This window comes from Chiloscyllium plagiosum, chromosome 27 (assembly GCF_004010195.1).
Source record: "Chiloscyllium plagiosum isolate BGI_BamShark_2017 chromosome 27, ASM401019v2, whole genome shotgun sequence".
Classification (NCBI taxonomy): domain Eukaryota; kingdom Metazoa; phylum Chordata; class Chondrichthyes; order Orectolobiformes; family Hemiscylliidae; genus Chiloscyllium; species Chiloscyllium plagiosum.
In genome coordinates this window covers 14,660,684-14,680,957 of record NC_057736.1, presented here as the reverse complement: position 1 = coordinate 14,680,957, position 20,274 = coordinate 14,660,684, and the positions used below count along the sequence as shown (strand labels likewise).

The 20,274-nt window shown below is 40.5% G+C and overlaps 1 long non-coding RNA gene across 1 annotated transcript in view; it reads right to left on the bottom strand.

Annotated features, from left to right (window-relative positions):
* Positions 1–19,126: 19,126 nt before the first annotated feature.
* LOC122563419 overlaps positions 19,127–20,274 on the bottom strand; it is an 8,685-nt gene continuing 7,537 nt past the window's right edge. Inside the window, exon 5 of the long non-coding RNA XR_006315590.1 lies at positions 19,127–19,314. This is a non-coding gene — a long non-coding RNA (uncharacterized LOC122563419). The remainder of the gene's footprint in view (positions 19,315–20,274) is intronic.

The following is a 20,274-nucleotide window of genomic DNA, read 5'->3' as shown; positions in this document are numbered from 1 at the left end:
GAGATGATTAACTGCCAGCAGCCACTACCTTTGCACTCGGTATGACTCCAACCAGAGGGGAGTGTTGCCCTTAATTCCTTTAGTTTTGCCAGGGTTCCTTGATGCCATATCCAGTCAAGTGCTGCCTTGATGTTAAGGGCAATCATTCTCACCTCACCTCTGAAATGCAGCTCTTTTGTCCATATTCATAACAAGGCTGTATGTAATTCAGTCAGGAGCTGACCGGCCCTGAGTGGAGGAAGCAAACTAAATGGAAACAAGATATGTTTTCTGAACAAATTCTGCTTGATAGCACTGTCAATAAATCCTTTAATCACTTTGCTGATGAGCAAGAGTAAACTGACAGGGGAGAAATTCACAAGTTAGATTTGTCTTTTTTTGTGAACGGGACATACCTGGGTAATTGCCGGATGGATGCCATTATACCTGTAGAACAGCTTGACTAGGGATGCAGATAATTCTGGAACATAATAGCAGTTATGTTACATGAAAATTGTGAGCACCCATAGCCTTTCAGTATTCAGTGCCTTCAGTTGTTTCTTAATACCAGGTGGAGTGAGTCATGTTGGTTGAATATTGGCATCGGTGATGCTGAGGACCTCTGGAGGTTTGCACCTCCAGCTGACGTTAGATACAAATGCTTCAGCCCTACCTTTTGCACTGATGCTGGGCTCCTTGAACATTTAGAAGGAGGATACTTGGTAGCTGTTAGTTGTTTAATTTTCCAGCACCATTCACAGATGCATGTAATTGGTCTATAGGGCTTAGATTTGATCAATTGGGCTCTCTTTAGGTGCAGTAGTAACATGATCACCCTTGGACCAGGAGGTTTGGGTTCAAGTCCCACCTGCTCCAAAGGTGTGTAATAACATCTCTCGACAGAGTGATTAGTAAAAAAAAAGTAGATTTGATCAATTAGTTGTAGGATCACTGAGGCCTGCCCCCATTGCATGCTGCTTACACTGTTTGACATACAAGTACTCCTTTGCTATAGCTTCACCAAGTCAACAATTCATTTTTAGATATGCTTGAGACTGGCATGCCCTGCTGCACTCTTCACTGATCCCCCAGCTTGATAGTAATAGTAGAATGCCAGGGCAAGAGGTTACAGATTGTGGATTGAATACAATTCTGCTGCTACTGGTCTATCGTGCCTCATAGATGCTAGGTTTTGAGTTATTAGATTTGTTCAAAATCCATTCCATTTAGTTTGATGATAGTGCCACATAACATTAAAAGAAAATAGACTCATCTTTTTAGATGGGACTTTGTTTCTACAAAGACTGTGCAATGGTCATTCCTATAGCAACTGACGAGGACAGATGCATCTGCGACAGATAGATTAGTGAGGACAAGGTCAAGCAGATTTTTTATTTTTGTTGATTCCCTCACCATCTGCTGCAGATCCAATCTAGCAACTATTTCCTTTAGGACGAGAGCAGTTCAATAAACAATGGTGTTCCTGGGTCAGATTTGAAGATGCACATTAAAGTCCCCCACCAGCCTGTATTCTGTGTTCTAGCCTCGCTTAGCTCTTCTTCAACATGAAGGAATACTAATTCATCAGCCCAGAGTGCAGTAGGTAATCAGTAGGAGGTTTCCTTGTGTATATTTGACCTGATGCCATGAGACTTCATGGATGTGAAGTCAGGTCCTGAATATTTCTGCACACTTTATTAGCATACTGGGGCTCCCAATTTGATTTAAAGTTATTGGCAAATTTTGATATCATTCTTCTGACATTTATGGCAAGATCATTTAAACTAATCAAAAATAATGAGTTCCCAACACAGATATCCAGGGGGTGACAATAGCCATATATAGACAATAGACAATAGGTGCAGGAGTAGGCCATTCTGCCCTTCGAGCCAGCACCACCATTCATTATGATCATGGCTGATCATCCTCAATCAGTATCCTGTTCCTGCCTTATCCCCATAACCCTTGATTCCACTATCCTTAAGAGCTCTATCCAACTCTTTCTTGAAAGTATCCGAGACTTGGCCTCCACAGCCCTCTGGGGCAGAACATTCCATATATCCACCACTCTCTGGGTGAAGAAGTTTCTCCTCAACTCTGTTCTAAATGACCTACCCCTTATTTTTAAACTGTCTTCTCTGGTTCGGGACTCACCCATCAGCGGAAACATGCTTCCTGCCTCCAGAGTGTCCAATCCTTTAATAATCCTATATGTCTCAATCAGATCCCCTTTCAGCCTTCTAAACTCAAGGGTATACAAGCCCAGTCGCTCCATGTACAAGAACACCTAGATCTCGTTGTACTGCCCCTTTACCTAACTTGACTCCATTTAGGTAGTAATCTGCCTTCCTGTTCTTGCCACCAAAGTGGATAACCACACATTTATCCACATTAAACTGCATCTGCCAGGCATCCATCCACTCAACTAACCTGTCCAGGTCACCCTGTATTTTCCTAACATCCTCCTCACATTTCACCCTGCCACCCAGCTTTGTGTCCAGTCAATATGATAGTCCTGCTCCCACCTTTCATCCAGTCATCTCTTCCAAGTGGTTACATCCCCTTTAATACTGTGTGTGTTAGTTTTTTTCATCATGTCAGAAATGGCACCTGTTCAAATGCCATCAGGAAATCTTTCTTCAGCTAATTTTGTGTGATTACTCAGATTGATTGAGCTGAGCTGAGAACCAATATTAAAATAAATGGCTGTCCAAAATAAAACAGGAAGTAATGATGCTCATATTGTCACTAAGTAATGTTTCCCTCAACTGAAGCCATTTGATTTAATAAATCCTTCTGTCTTGTCATCCATGAAACATTGCTCACAGTAATGGGGATGAGATAGTAGAAATCTACACCAGACAGAACAAACCAGCTCCAATGTCCATTGGTGCACATAGCAGTGGAGATAGTTGTCTGCCTTTCTGTCATTTTGCTGTGAATTGCATTAAGTGCAAATTGTACACCTTCCTGTCTCCGTGGCAATCTGGTCAATGTAAAATAGTGTTATGATCTAGCAGTGCAAATTCCAAGGCTACAGCATTTATAACATTTCAACATTCAGTAGCTGCATGTAATAAGAGACACTCCTGATATAATCCTTTTTTATCCTCCCATTGATATGGGAATGTTTATGTGATTGTGGATTCAGTGGAAAGATCTCACCCTAAATATTGACCTGGTGAAAAATCAAGAGCAGCATCAATTAAACATCGTAACACATCAAAAATACATGGCTTGGAAAGGGTGGACGCTAGGAAATTGTTTCCGTTAGGCAAGGAGACTAGGACCCGTGGTCACAGCCTTCGAATTAGAGGGCGTAAATTCAGAACAGAAATGCGGAGACATTTCTTCAGCTAGAGAGTGGTGGGCCTGTGGAATTCATTGCCACGGAGTGCAGTGGAGGCCAGGACGCTAAATGTCTTCAAGGCAGAGATTAATAAATTCTTGATGTCACAAGGAATTAAGGGCTACGGGGATAATGCGGGTAAGTGGAGTTGAAATGTCCATCAGCCATGATTGAATGGCAGAGTGGACTCAATGGGCCGAATGGCCTTACTTCCACTCCTATGTCTTATGGTCTTATGGTCTTAAAGAGGCCAACAAAAGATAAACAGGGGCATTTTCCAAGATTCTATAGACTGTGGAACAATTCCTACAGATCAGAGGAAAGTTAATGTAACCCCTCTATTTAAGAATGGAGACAGGGAGAAAACCAGGAAGTACAGACTAGTTCAGCCTGATGCTGGTAATGGGGAAAACACTGAAGTCCATTGTAAAATAATTATTAGCTGAGCAATTGGAAAACAGTGGCAGGGTCAGACAGACTCAACATGGATTTACAAAAGGAAAATCATGCTGAACAAATCTACTGGGATTCTTCAATGATGTAAATAGTACTGTTGATGAGGGGGAGCCAGTGGATATGGTTTACTTGGACCTTCAGACGGCTTTCAAAAGTCTCACATAGGAGATTGGTGTGTAAAATTTACAGCGTGTGGGATTGAAGATAGTATGTTGAGATAGACAGGAAATTGATTGGCAGGAAGGAAACAAAGAGTAGAAATAAGCAGGTTATTTTTCCAAAAGGCAGGCAGTAACTAATGGGGTACCACAGGGATCAGTACTGGAATTCTAACTATTTATAATACATATTCATGAATTGGATGAAGGAAATACATGCAATATCTCCTAATTTGCAAATGACACAAAGCTAGGCAGGATGGTGAGCTGTGGGGAGAATGCAGGGATGCTTCAGTATGGTATTATCAAGCTGTGGGCAAATAAAGGGCAAATGTAGTATAATGTGAATTTTACTGCGGGGGTGTCCATAACCAGGGATCACAATCTACAGACCTGGGGTAAACCATTTAAGATTGAGGTGAGGAGAAATTTCTTCACTTGGTGAACTTGTGGAATTCACTGGCACAGAAAGCAATCGGGGCAAAATATTGTATGATTTCATGAAGGAGTAGAATATAGCACTTTGGGCTAAAGCAAACAAAGGTCGGGCAGTAAAGCAAGAGCAGACTATTGAGTTGGATGATCAGCCATGATCATAGTGAATGATAGAGTAGTCTTGAAGGGCAGAATAGCCAACTCCTGCTCCTATTTTCTGTGTTTCAATGTTTCTAACCTCTTGCAAAACTCAGTTCCATGTTGTTTTGGGAGTCTGATATCATGCATATGAGCATGCTGTTAGGCTGGTTTTGAGCAATTAGCACCTTAATGCTGTATATGTTGCCCTGGGAGTGCATGCTGCTATTGGACTGTCTTTCATGCCACTAGATTTGGAGAAACGTGAAGGCACCATTTGTGGTATTTCTTGAGTGCTTTCTGGGGCTGGTGTTGGGTTGTCCAAGTCTCTGAAATATGTAGGACGATGGAGATCACTGCAGCTTACTAAACTATGATCTTCATCTTGGGTTTGAGATTCTTGTGTTACACTGGTGAGTCCACATCTGGTATATTATGTGCAGTTCTGGTTTCCTCAATAAGGAAGGATATAGTTTGCCACAGAGGAAGTGCAGTGGAAGTTCACCAAACTGATGCATGAGACAACATGACTGTTCTGTGAGGATAGACTGAGGATTTTGGCCTGAATTCTTGCATTTTAGAGGAAAACTCATAAAAATTTATAAAATTCTTAAAAAGATGGACAGAGTAGATGCAGAGAGGAGGTTTTCTCTGATTAAAGAGTCTAGAGCCAGGGTACACAGTTTGAGAATAAAAGGCAAGCCATAAAGGACTGAGACGAGGAGGAACCTCTTCACTTAGAGGGTGGTGACTCTTTAGAATTCACTAGCTCAGAGGTTTGTGGAAGCTCAATCAAATTCAAGACAGAGATTCATAAAATTCTAGTTTAAAATAACATTGGGTATATAAGGATAGCAGGGGAATATGGCATTGAGGTAGATGAACTGGCAAGATTTAGAATGGTGGAGTAGGCTCAAGGGGGAGAATAACCTACTCCTTTTCCTATGTTCCTAACAGTACTTCCCTCAGTCAGCTGAAAGCTGAGCCGACCATTGGAAACGATGATATATCTCATCATCTCGGCCTGCTTTTGTTAAGAGGAGGTCTTCAAGAAATGGAAAATGATCTGCGTTTCCCAGGATCTCACCATTGATTTTAATCGACGGGGTGACGTGTTTTGCTGAAGGTGTTGATTGAAAGAGAACTTTAGTTTTCCCAATTGATTAGTAAAAGACTTATTTTCTTGTGCTTTGGAGAAAGAGCCATTTTCTGAGTAGCCGCAAGCACAACTTCTCTGACGGAACTTAGAATGGTTTCAGTTTTGGGTTTGGATTGAACATAGGTTGATGATTTACCTGTCCAATGATTAGGTTATCTACACACCTGTGGGTGATTTGCTTGAACTGAGGCACAATACTGCAGCAAGGAAAATGGAGTCATGAGGTTTGTAGAAGGAGAAGTTTTCAGTCCCTGAATGCAGAATGCAGGAGTGAACTATGACTTACAGAAGGAAGAAAACAGACAAAATTCAAGATTAAATTGGTTTTTCAGAATGTTTTGAGAAAGAAAATGAATGTGTCACTCATGGAAAAAAAGGCAGATTTCATAAGGCTCTGTTTAGGTTTGTAGTTGTGGCAAAGTTTAGGGAACTTTGCTCTGTATTTAACCAAAGTTGTACCTGTCATGAAGTGTTTGATGGAGCAGCGTAGAAAGAGATTGCTTTACACTGTATCCAATCTTTACTTTATTTACCCTGTTGAGGATGGCACTGGGAGGGAGATGTAAGAAAATACATTGTCCTTGGTTTTGTCACAAGCAGATTCATGATTAATAGAATTGTTAGGAAATCCATGAAACTCTGAGAGGATGGTGAAGTCTAATAGAGGTAAAAGCTGCTGTACAATCAAGTCAGGCACTGGCTAATTAAGTTTGCATGACCTTTATTAGAATCTAAAGGTTTGATTAAATAGCTAGACATTCACTACATTGAGAGCAGTCAGTTGGTTATTTGCAGAGGCAATGAGACATTTGTAGTACAATATTATTACCTCACTCTACATAGAACAGCATCCCTTCCCCGTCCAACTCTGTTTTGATTTAGTCCCTGCCCTCCCCTTCACTGTTTAATCACGCAGCATTGCCCTTTGATGTGAAGGGCACTGTTTGTCACTGGCCACTCGGGTGTTTCTTTTCTTCCTGGTGGTGGAAATTGAATAAAGGTTTGTGCACCTTGTGTCTCTCACTGTGTCTCACACCTGCACACACACACCATGGGTGCTGGGGAAAAATAAGCACTACCGCAGTTAGGCGGTAGTGTGGGGGTAAAGAAAGAAAAAGATAAAAACAAAAAACATGAGTGTCAGGTTAAACAAAAATGGATAAATTCCCAGGACTTGATCAGGTGTAACCTAGAACTCTGTGGGAAGCTAGGGAAGTGATTGCTGGGCGAACAAAAAAATAGAACAGCACCCCGGCAGGAAAATGTGGTCTTCAGTGAATGCCTTGACCAGGCTAACTGCCTGATCAAACACTTCTTTAATCTCTGAAATTTATAGTTAGAATGAGGTTCTACTGCTCCGCACCTGAGTTGCTGGAGTGTCACAGAGAAGTGGAAAGCAAAGAGTTCCTATTGATCCCAGACTCATCACATATGATGGTTAGGATCAAAGCTGATCAAAAACACTAAGCACAGTAGCAAACTGGGACAGCATGAAAGAAAGAAATAACGACAGTTTGTTCCTGTTCTCCATCACCAACTATTCTCCCTGTGGACTGACATCAAATCCAAATCAAGCCTAGATTTTACATTTGATTTTATACAGTTTAAAATGGGAGGCTCACTCACTTTTAAAGATTTTCACCTTAACATTGTCTCTTTACTAGACTGGGGCTTTGTATATTTCTTCTTCCTTTTATCCCATTTCAATCCATGCCCACATTTCCTGTAAGTCTTGTCTTTGAATCTCTGCAATTAAATCTCGAGAGGTACAACAGTCTAAAAAAAAGCCCTAGTTAAAGCTCCAAATGACATCCTGTATGACTGTGATAAATGATCTTTCGTGACCTGACATGGTTGACCCTTAATGCTGGAATTCCATTCATATATCTTGCCCATTCTCTGCCTCTTTCTCTCCACTGTTAAAGTCCTGCTGCAAACCACCTCTTTAGGCCAAGCTTTTGCTCACTGTTCCTAATAAAGCTGGAGGGAGGCTCATAAATTTATGCAAATTGAGGTCCTATTACATCATAGGTCCCCAATGCAGCTTTAACCAGGGGGTTGAGTGGGAAGAGCTGGAGATTTTCCACTGGGCAGGGGAACATCTGGAGACAGAAGAGGCCTTTTAGGTAAGACTGAAATGTCCTTTCTGTGGCTGGGGAAATCAGGAGCCAATGCCAAAAATTTTCAAACTTTCCCCTTTAGTTCCAATAAGAAAAAATATTGTTTGAAGAGATATGTCTACTTGTCACTCTATACTCATCTTACTCTAAATCTCTCCCTCTATCTCACTATCTCCATCACTTGTCTGTCTGACAGCTTTACCAGATCTCTTCGGAGCTTTCGGAGCACCACTCCTTCATCAGGACTCCTATTTGCTGCCCAACATGTGACTGATATTCATGGTGTTAAATGAATGAAGCCAATTCATTGCATTATGCAAGAACATTTCATGATCTGTCTGAATTAATCTCCATTGTCTCGAACTGACAATGCAAGTGAAAAGCACCATCATGCTTCTATCTTCTTTGGATTTAACCTTTTTGTTTAATCATTCTAACCTGATGAAGGAGCGGCGCTCCGAAAGCTAGTGTGCTTCCAATTAAACCTGTTCGACTATAACCTGGTGTTGGGTGATTTTTAACTTTGTCCCTTTCCAGGTTCTCATAAGTGAGGATTAGTCATTCAAGCCACAGGTATAGCTGCTGCTTCCCTCCTGGCAACTGACTCCTACTTGCTGCCCAACTTGTGACTGATATTCATGGTGTTAAATTAGTGAAACCAATTCAATGCATTGTGCAAGAACATTTCATGAACTATCTGAATTAATCTCCATTGTCTTGAACTGATAATGCAAGTGAAAAGCACCATCATGCTTCTATCTTCTTTGGATTTAACCTTTTTGTTTAATCATTCTAACATTAGAAAACCCATCCCATTATGAAATAATAAATAATCCTTCTTCAGCAAATAGTCTAAATTCTTAAGGTTAAAGGACTTTTTGTGCGTATTTCATATTATTGCAACACCAAGGCACACTCACTAGTTGCACACTTGACTGTCATTTGTCTCAGTGTGGTTACATCTGTGTTGGAAACTCAGAGTCAGTCTGGTAAGAATCTCCTAGACCATGGCATATATGGTGTATCTAGACCTATACTTTTATTTGAATGCACACTGCTGAAGGTTGTGACTTTATTCTCTTTTTAGGTAACCATTATTGAGCTATCTGAATTTTGGTCTTTTGTACTTTCTATTGGCTTATTTTCAACTTCTGGTTTTGTTGGGTAGTTGCTGATTCTGCTGTGCCTTCTGCTGAGATGAATCTGGAGTCTGCCAATTGCCAGAGTGAGGAACCCTGCTTGGGATTTCAATGGTACCGACTTGACAAGGTTGCAGTCAGGGCTGCCTGGGGAGAGATTACCAAGCAAGGGAAAACAGTAAAGATAAGGCAGAAATTCTACTTCATGAAACGGGTTGGCAAGGTAAGAGAGTGCTGTGCACTGCAATGATTGGCTTCAACAAACTCAGAAATGCTCCCCTCAGCCAGTGGTATACTAACATGGGATACTTTGTTGTTTCCATGCCCTTATGTTCTTAATACACAAAATAAAGACCAATCTAACTGAGTTGATCCACAATGAACTGTAGCAAAGAATCCAACTTCCCTTCTCCCTGATGTCAGATGGCACACTTGCCCAACACCCAAGAATGTATTGCATGCTAGTGTGCTCTCACTAACACTCAGTCTTTCATTTGCACTGCAAGCTCACATTTGTAGGGATTAGGAAGGACAAACTGGTTCACAAATGAGGGAATGTAGATTTTTACTTGGTGCTTGATGTATAATGAAGTGCTATTGGAATTAGATTGTAGCATGGTTGCAGATTCTGTGATATTCTAACTGTTAAGTAGGTGATTGGGATTACATACAGTTGTTTTTTGAAGTATCTGGTACCTGTGCAATGCTTTTTGCACCATACACTGAAGACAAAAAACCGTCATCCCTGGACTTCGCTAATTCTCTGCATGAGCTCTCCTTGTGGTTGTAGATTATGCTAATATCCAAGTATAAAAATTGCCCAACACAATTCAATTTAACAACATGAAAGGCTGCTGTTAGTAGATTTGTATCTTCATTAGTGTGTGAATACCTATTACCCCATAATGTCCTGGGAAATCCCAATATCAAGGAGCCCTTTGTCCCTGCTGTTGTAAGAAACTGCTCAGCAACTGTGGTTCAATGTTATGTGAACACCAAGGTCAGTAGCCTTCCAGTTTTCCCACCTCCTTCAGCCTGGTACATGTCTGCACCTTTGTCTCAATAATTGGTTATCTCCATCAACATGCACCTTGAAGAAAGTCACTAACAGTGCTAATCCAGCTGAATGTTTTGTCAAAGACAGCAAGGTTAATTTTACTATCACTGGCAAGCAGACTGTATCACACAATATAGAACAATTCAGTTGAAATCCCAACACTGAAGGTGAAAATCAGTTTCTTGCTGTAAATGTAAATTGGGAATTGAACACACTACTGGATAATGGAAAATAAATTATCACACAATCCGCTCATATAACTAATCAATAACTCAGCAAAACAACAACTTCCCTCTGCACTGATTAACCTATAAATGGTGCTGCTGTTGCTAGGTTACACTTTGCAGCAGTCTGACTATGTTTAACCACTAAGATTAAGGATGGCTACTGTTTAAACACAAGCTTATTTACAAACCAGAGACAGCCTAACTCTTTTAAATCAAGCCCATTACTGACTTTGTCCTCTACTCATCCACTTTTTTCTCTTGATCCCACTTTATCTTTTTGATAAAATTCTCACCCCGGTGCTGCCAGTGTGGAAACATGTCCCTGAACCATTAAAAGGGAAACACATTTCTTGTGGAAAATTATACAGAATTATTTGGAAGAGAGTCGAGAAAATTTAGAGAGTGGTTTGATCAAGGATTCAAAATCAACAAGGGAACTTGTTCACATAAGAAAGATGAACTGAAATGTTTTCATGCAGTGAATTGCTGTGACCTGACATTGCTGCTTTAAGGAAAAATGAAAGCTGTGTCAGTCATAGAGTCATAGCGATGTACAGCACGGAAACAGACCCTTTGGTCCAACTTGTCCATGCTGACCAGATATCCCAACCCAATCTAGTCCTGCCAGCACCTAGCCCAAATCCCTCCAAACACTTCCTATTCACATACCCATCCAGATGCCTTTTAAATGTTGTAATTGTACCAGCCTCCACCACTTCCTCTGGCTGCTCATTCCATACATGTACCACCCTCTGTGTAAAAAGGTTGCCCCTTAGGTCTCTTATATCTTTCCCCTCTCACCATAAACCTATGTCCTCTAGTTCTGGACTCACCCACCCCAAAGGAAAAGACTTTGTCTATTTATTCTATCCATGCCCCTCATGTTTTAATAAACTTCTATAAGGTCACCCCTCAGCCTCCAACACTCCAGGGAAAACAGCCCCAGCCTGTTCAGCCTCTCCCTATAGCTCAAATCCTCCAACCCTGGCAACATCCTTGTAAATCTTTTCTTTCAAGTTTCACAACATCTTTCCAATAGGAAGGAGACCGGAATTGCACACAAATATTCCAAAAATGGCCTAACCAATGTCCTGTATAGCCGCAACATGACCTCCCAATTCCTGTACTCAATACTCTGACAAATAAAGGAAAGCATACCAAACACCTTTTTCAGTATCCTATTTACCTGTGACTCCACTTTCAAGGAGCTATGAACCTGCACTCCAAGGTCTCTCTGTTCAATAACACTCCCTAGGACCTTACCATTAAGTGTATAATTCCTGCTACGATTTGCTTTCCAAAAATACAACACCTCACATTTATCTAAATGAAACTCCATCTGCCACTTCTCAACCCATTGGCCCATCTGTTCAAGATCCTGTTATAAGCTGCGGTAACCTTCTTCACTGTCCACTACACCTCCAATTTTGGTGTCATCTGCAAACTTACTAACTATACTTCTTATGCTTGCATCCAAATCATTTATATAAATGATGGAACGATGAGGTCACAGGCCTCCAGTCTGAAAAGCAACCCTCCACTACCACCTTCTGTTTTCTACCTTTGAGCCAGTTCTGTATTCAAATGGCTAGTTCTCCCTGTAATACATGAGATCTAACCTTGCTAACCAGTCTCCCATGGGGAACCTTGTTGAACGCCTTACTGAAGTCCATATAGATCACGTATACCGCTCTGCCCTCATCAATCCTCTTTGTTACTTCTTCAAAAAACTCAATCAAGTTCGTGATACATGATTTCCCACAAACAAAGCCATGTTGACTATCTCTAATCAGTCCATGCCTTCCCAAACACATGTACATGCTGTCCCTCCAGCAACACATTTCCAGCTCTGATCTCCAGCATCTGCAGACCTCACTTTCTCCTCAGACAATTAATATAAAAAGGGAAGAAAAATGTAGGGCATTGGAGAAATAGTAGCAAGTTATCCTAATTCAATAGCTTTTTCCAAAATCTTCAACAGCCAAAATGAGCCAACAGAACCTCTTTTATATTTCATAATTATCAACAGTGGCTCAACCAGTAGCACTCTCACCTCGAGGTCAGAGAGTTTGGGTACAATTTCCACTCTAGGATTTAAGTGCTGTATTTCAGATGAGATGTTAAAGCTGGCTTCCCGTCTAATCTCCCAAGTGGATGTAAAAGATCCCATGGTATTATTTCAGAGAAGTGCAGGGGAATTCTCACTGGTGACCTGGCCAGTTTATCTTTCAGTAAACTTAACACAACAGGTTGTTTGATTAATACTACATTTCTTTTTGTGGAATCTTGCTGTGAATAGAAGAATGCTGTGTTTCATACAACAGTGAATACACTTTAAAAGTATTTTGTTGGTAGTATGGTGTTTTGGGATGTGCTGTGATTGTGAAAGATGCTTTTGAAATGCAAGTCTGGCTTTAACTTATGTTATTGTTTCCTAAGCTGGGGCCTGACTAACAATGTTTCTTCCTCCTGCTCATGGGAGGAACTAGGTCAAGGGCAGCCATTTCAAACTTTAATTAAAGGGGCTCCCAGCTGTTCTTGAGCAGAGCTTTGTGGAGCTTTCAGTCAAAGTTCCTGGGTTTGGTTAGCCTGTGCACTCAGATACTGATGTGGGCTCAGTTTTCTCCATGTCAGGAGCTTGTGATGAAGATTTAATTAGAAGGCTGGAGTGATGACTTGTTAAAGTTCGCATTGACATTGATCACATCTTGTGAAAGTAAGTGAATGGAAGAGAGTACAGCTGTTTATTAAAAGCCACATTCATTTGTTTTAGATAGTGTCTTTTAATTGCACTGTGCAGCTGTTTCCAGGAACAGTTAATTGAAAGGACAAAACTATAGTCAAGGGATTGCCTTGAGGAATGTGTCTTGTAGCAGAACCAAAGTCAGGTGAGACACCACTTCTAGATTATTTCCTTACACTAAATATTCTATGGCAATAATGGGTAAATCCCACAATTCTACACTTCAATTTGGAACCTGCTTCAAAGGGAATTGAAAACTGGTCCAAAGGGAATTGCTACAATGGTACAGCGATGCTTCTGACGAGCACTGGTTCCTACAGGGAACGTTGAATTTTAGTGAGAATAAAAGGTTCTCACTTAGATAGACTGTTATTCACACACATAGAATTGTCTTGCAATGGTTTATGATAAGGAGGAAAGGGAAGTGTAAAATGAAAGAGGTTAGGGTAGGTGCCATCCCCTATGCTGACTAACAACATGCACCAGATTTGATAGAGTATTGCACTGGAATTGTATTTTCTTTCTTTCATGGGATGTGAGTGCTGGTGAGTCCATCATTTATTTCCCATCCCCAGTTGTCCTGAAAAGTTGGTAGTGCGCCACTTTCTTGAATGCTGCAATGTATGTGATGTAAGCATCTCCACAGTGCTGTTAGTACTGGTTCAGTATTTTTTAGTATGAGTTTTATAGCCTTGTGACAGTGAATTAACAATAGTATAATTACCAGTCAGGAGAATGTGCAGGTGGTTGTGTTCTCTTTCTTTAGCTGCCCTTGTCCTTCTCGGTGGTAGAGGTTACAGATTTAAATGGTGCTATCAAAGGAGCCTTGGTGAATCGTTGCTATGCATCTTGTCAATAGTACACTTTGTTGACATTATACTTTGGTAGTGGAGGGAGTGAATGTTAAAGATGGTGGCCAATCAAGCAGGATGCTTTGACCTGGAAAATGTTGAGCTTCTTGGGTGTTGTTGGAGTTGCACTCATCCTGGTAAATGGAGAACATTCCATGATATTCTTGACTTGTGTTTTGTAGATATTGGACAAGCCTTGAGAAGTTAGAAGATAAGAATCTGCCTGAAGAATGTCCAGCTTCTCATTTGCTCTTCTAACCACAGTATTTATATGCTGGTCCAGTTCAGTTTCTGCTCAATGCTAATCCCCAGGATGCTATTGGGAAGTTCAGTGATAGGTAGTTATTGAATGGCAAGGGGAGATGATTAGATTCTTCCTTTTTTGGGATTGTCATGGCCAGGCACTTGTATGGTATGTATTTACTTGTCCGCTTATCAGCCCTAGTCTGAATTATGTGTGATGTTCTATTTCCCTCCATTAATATGAACTCTGCTGAAACATGTCAACTTTGTTGGAAGAAAGGAAAATGTTATGCTTATGTGTTGTGTTAACTGTAGTTCAATGTTTTATAGACTCACCTGTGAGTCAGAAAAGTCTTGAATTCAAGTTCTATCATGGGAAGTTGAGCACATAATCCATGTTGACACTCCAGGATAGTACTGATGGAGACCTGCACTTACCATCCAATGAGTAATTAAACTATGCGTCCATCTGTTCTCCTAGGTGTATTACACCCCACAAGGCTATTGAAGGAAATCAGGGGAATTTGACCTGGAACAGATTACCTGGTCATCATGCCATTGCTCCTTATGAGATCTTGCTTTGCATAATTTTTGCATTTCCAATACTTCTGAAGTGACTCTACTTTTAACAATTGACTGTAAAGTAATTATCTTGAAGTTGTGAATGGTACCATATTTGTTTTCCTTTTAAAGCCACTGTGCTCTGTGGCTGGGATTGTCCAATTCACAAGTGATTTGAAATCACAAATGCAAGTATACATTTATCTCATTTGTCTGGATCAAATTACAATGTTGAAATGATGATATTCCAGTTCCACTTTCCTTAAAGCTTGACAACTCAATGTAACTCATTAATTATAGCTCAAAAGTTTATAACACTAAGCAAAACCAAAACAAAGTCAGATTCTTTGAGTTCTCGAAAGGAGCTCCACGGCACCATGATTATTCTTTAAGATGTTCTGCTGTAAATTATATGACGTTTTAGGTGCCAGTTTCCACTTAAAGAGACTTGATTACAGAGTTATATTGCAATGTGGACTTGATAGTGAATGTATCTGTCAATGGTCATATGACGCAGCTTAAGCAATCTAAAAGGTGGGGCTTTCCATCTATTATATAGTTTGATGAAAAGGATGGTTCCACATCTTATGCATTCTAGGAATGTAGCTATTATATGGTTTTGTGAGTGAGAAATTGTGTCTCACTAACTTGATTGAATTTTTTGAAAAAGTAATGAAGAGGATTGATGAGAGCAGAGTAGTGAACGTGATCTATATGAACTTCAGCAAGGCTTCGACAAGGCTCCCCATGGGAGACTGATTAGTAAGGTCATATGACATGGAATACAGGGAGAATTCACCATTTGGATACAGAACTGGCTCCAAGGTAGAAGACAGAGGGTGGAAGTTCACTTTTCAAACTGTGGAGGCCAGTGACCAGTGGTGTGCCACAAAGATTGGTGCTGGATCCACTACTTTTCATCATTTATATAAATGATTTGGATGTGAACATAGGAGGCATGGTTAGTAAATTTGCAGATGACACCAAAATTGGAGGCGTAGTGGAAAGCGAAGAAGGTTACCTCAGAGTACAACGGGATCTTGATCAGATGGGCCTATGGGCCAAGGAGTGGCAGATGGAGTTTAATTTAGATAAATGTGAGGTGCTGCATTTTGGAAAGGCAAATCAGGACAGAACTTATCCACTCAATGGTAAGGTCCTGGGGAGTGTTGTTGAACAAAGAGACCTTGGAGTGCAGATTCATAGTTCCTTGAAAGTGTAGATAGGATAGTGAAGAAGGCAATTGCTTTGCTTTCCTTTATTGTTCAGTGCATTGAGTATAGGAGTTGGAAGGTCATGTGGCGGCTGCACAGGACTTTGATTAGGCCACTTTTGCAATTCTGGTCTCTCTGCCATAGGGAGGTTGTTGTGAAACTTGAAAGGGTTCAGAAAAGATTTACAAGGATGTTATCACGGTTAAAGAGTTTGAGCTAAAAGGAGAGGCTGAACACACTGGGGCTATTTTCTCTGGAGCTTTGGAAGTTTACAGAAGTTTATAAATTTGTGAGGGACACAGATAAGGTAAATAGGCAAGGTTTTTTCCTCAAGGTGAGTGGGTCCAGAAATAGAGGGCATAGGTTTAAAGTGAAGGGGGAAAGATTTAAAAGGGATATAAATGGCAAGTTTTTCATGCAGAGGGTAGTGCGTGTATGAAATGAACTGCCAGAGGAAGTGGCGGAGGCTGGTTCAACATTTAAAAGGCATCTGGGTATGTTTATGAGTAGGAAGGATTTAAGGGATATGGGCCAAATGCTGGCAAATGGAACTAAATTAATTTACGATATCTGGTCAGCACGGACAAGTTGGACCAAAGGGTCTGCTTCCATGCTGTATAACTCTATGGCTCTATGTGTAGGTATGTGAGATTGAGACATAAGTCACAGTTTCCTAACAATGTACCATAGATGGATATAGGACATAAGGACACTGAATTTTGGAACAAGATCAGACCATTCGGCCTTTTTGAGACTGCTCCACTAGTTAATAAAATCATGGCTGTTCTGGTTCAACCCCATTTTCCTATTTGTATTCCACTCATTGTCCTTGATTCTTTTGCCTATCAAAGATCTTTCTTATTCAGTCTTGAATATATTCATTGATACTCACTACACTTCTGGGTTACAGAAGCGCATAGACTACCAATGATCTGAGACAAAAATATTATTTTGTTCTTTTTCTAAAAATGGAGACTTCTTATTCTTAAACCATGTTCCTAGTCTGGTCACTGCCACAAGAGGAAATGTCCTCCCAGTATCCACCATGTAAAGCCCCCTCAGAATTTTATACGTTTCGATACGATCAACTCTCATTCTTTTCAACTCAAGTGGGTACAGGCCCAGCATTTTCTCATAAAGTAATACGGTCAAATCAGGAATGAATCAAGTTAACTTTCTTTGAACTGCTTACTACACAATTTAACCTCTTTCAAATAAAGAAACCAAATCTGTACTCCAATAAAATTTTCCTACTTTTAAAATCTATTCCCTATCTTTGAACAACTTTGTTAAAAACATTTACTTAAAATTTTACCTCACCATATTACTTGTTATTATCTAATTATTTAATTGTATCATATTATTTCACTGGAGGCAGTTCAGAGAATGTTAATTGGGATGATTCCTGATATGTCTTATGAGCAAAGGTTAAACAGGTTGGAAATCTTTTCATCACTAGGGTTTCGAAGATTAAAAAGTGATGCCATTGAAACATATAGGATTCTTAAAGGGCTTGACAGGGTAAATAGTGAAAGAGAATCTAGGACCAAATCTAGGTCTCAGATTAAAGGGGTGCAAATTTAGAAGTAAGATGAGGAGAAATTTCTTCCCTCAGAGGGTTCAGTGTCTTTGAACTGTTTGCCATAGAGAATTGAGAGAGCAGAGTCCTTAACTAATATTTAAGATAGATAGATTCTTGATTAGTAGAAGAATCAAGGGTTAAAGGGAAAGGGCAGGAAAGTGGACATGAGAAACATCAGATCAGCCATGATCTTATTAGCAGTCTCAAGGAGGTCAACTGGGGCCAAATTTGAGTAAAATTTTGGGATTGGGAAGGACTGGGCATTTTTTCCACAATGATTGTGAGTCGGAGGATATCAGGTTAAATAAGCTGCATTTGCTTCTGGGTTCATCTCATTAATTGTCCTGCACTTGCCACAGTTTTGTGATTCACAGACCTCGAAGCAACAGCAGAGAGGCATTGTTTGTAGAGATAATCTGCTCAATCATGTCACATTATCAACACCATTCCTCACCACATAATATTTGTACAAACTATTTATTCTTGTGCAGAAATACTGACTGCAGATATTATCATGTAAATCACTCACCAACAAAACTCTTTTTGTTTGTCAATTCCATGTATCATACAGTATTAGTTGGTATTCTTAAAGCTCTTGAATCACACCATATAGTTATATTGATTACATAGCAAAAGGTTCATTATCAGTCCAGATCAGTGGTCAGTCTAGGGTTTTCTCCATTCTACAGCTGCTGACAACCAAGATGAAGTAGGTGGAAAAATAAAGTGTGGGGTTTTCAAAATGAAACATTGTCAGCCACATGAAGTATAAATCAACATTCCTATTAATTTGCAGGAAAACCTTTTACAAGTTCAACAATGCAGTTCGGGGGGTATTTATTCACTCCCAGAGTGTCAGCTTCACTGTTAAGATTGATAATTATTACCTGCAAAGGAATTTATTCTCCCAGGAAGCAGTAAATGCCTGAAATTATTTACCTCAGAGAGTTGTGAAGGTTAGTTCACTACAAGTATTTACAGAGACTGGTGTAGATAGATTTTTGAAATATCTGGGAATTGATGGCTATGTGGAGTTGTCATGAAAGAGGAGTTGAAGCCTGGGGCAAATCAGCCACGTTCTTGCTGAATGACTGGAAAGGCTTCAGGGGTCAAATGGCCTACTCCTGCTCTTATGTTCCTACAATCCAGACAAGTCAAGAGTATTCTAGAATATGCCTCACTGTGCCTTCATGGAATCCCTTTGGCTGGAAGCAGGCCTTTCAGCCCATCGAGTCCATACCAACCCTCTGAAGAGCATCTCACTCAGACCTACCCCTCTTCCCTTCCCCTATAACCATGTATTTCCCATGATTAATCCATCTAGCCTGCACAATCCCTGGACGCTATGGGTAATTTAGCATGGCCAATCCATCTAATCTGCACATCTTTGGATTGTGGGACAAAACTGGAGCACCCCGACGAAACCCACACCAACATGGGAGAACATGCAAATTCCACACTATAGATGATGAAAGACTTTAGGGAGTCTGGATTGTGCTACACACAGATTACCCATTTTTAACCTGTTTTAATAGTCATGACACTTGAATTTCATAGAATCATAGAATCCCTACAGTGTGGAAACAGGTCATTTTGGCCCAACAAGTCCACACCAACCCTCTGAAGAGTAACCCACCCAGACCCATTCCCCAGCCCTATTCCTCTACACTTACCCCTGACTAATACACCTACACATCCCTGAACACTATGGGCAATTTAGTTTCTCATTTCTGAACGTCTGATGGAGGCAAGATCATCAATGAAGCAGCTAAAATGATTGAGTCTGGAAGACTGCTTGAGGAGCTCCTGCAGTGATTTCCTGGGGCTGATCATCGCAACAGTTTTCTCACTGTCAGTTTGCATACCATCAGTGCAGAGGAAACTGGTGTACAGTTCTTAAGGTCTGCAAGAGAAAGATTCCTAATTAAATGATAGACAGCATCAACCAGAGAAGTACATATGCCCATTGATCATGCTGGAAGAGTGTGAACTCTTAATGAGATGAACCAGAGCACCAAATGGAATAAAAGGCAAAATTTGTGTTTCAGTTTAGCGCATGTTAAACACAAAATAGTATCAAAATTTTAAGAAGATAATTCAATTGCCTTAGTTTACACTGATCTCTCATCTCATCAGCTACAGCATGACATTCTAGAGAGCTTCTGTGAGACTCTGCTAGTAACATTTGTAATCCAGTGGAATAGTTTAAGTAGAAGATGCTCCTCTGGAGATTTTATATGAATAGTATGCTTTGTAATTAATGAGGTACGGAAAGGCTAAATGGTATAAATATATAATAGAGAAAACTATGTTAGGTTGAAACAATTACAAATTTACAGGCATTGAACATGCCAGAGTTGAATATCATTGATAAACAGACATAGTGACTATATCAGATCTGTGACTTTCCAGTGGGATCTTCCTATACTTGACATTGTAAAAGGAGACTGTAAAAGAGGGAAAACAGACTCTTGGGGATTAGCATTTGATCTTTTTCATAGCTGTGAACAACAGCATTTACTCATCCCTAATTGCTCATGGATGGAAATGTGTTGCTGGAAAAGCGCAGCAGGTCAGGCAGCATCTAGTGAACAGGAGAATCGACGTTTCGGGCATTAGCCCTTCTTCAGGAATGAGGAAAGTTGGTCCAGCAGGCTAAGATAAAAGATAGGGAGGAGGGACTTGGGGGAGGGGCGTCGGAAATGTGATAGGTGGAAAGAGGACAAGGTGAGGGTGATAGGTCAGACTGGGGGGGGGGCGGAGAGGTCGGGAAGAAGATTGCAGGTTAGGAAGGCGGTGCTGAATTCGATGGATTAGACTGAGACAAGGTGGGGGGAGGGGGAATGAGGAAACTGGTGAAATC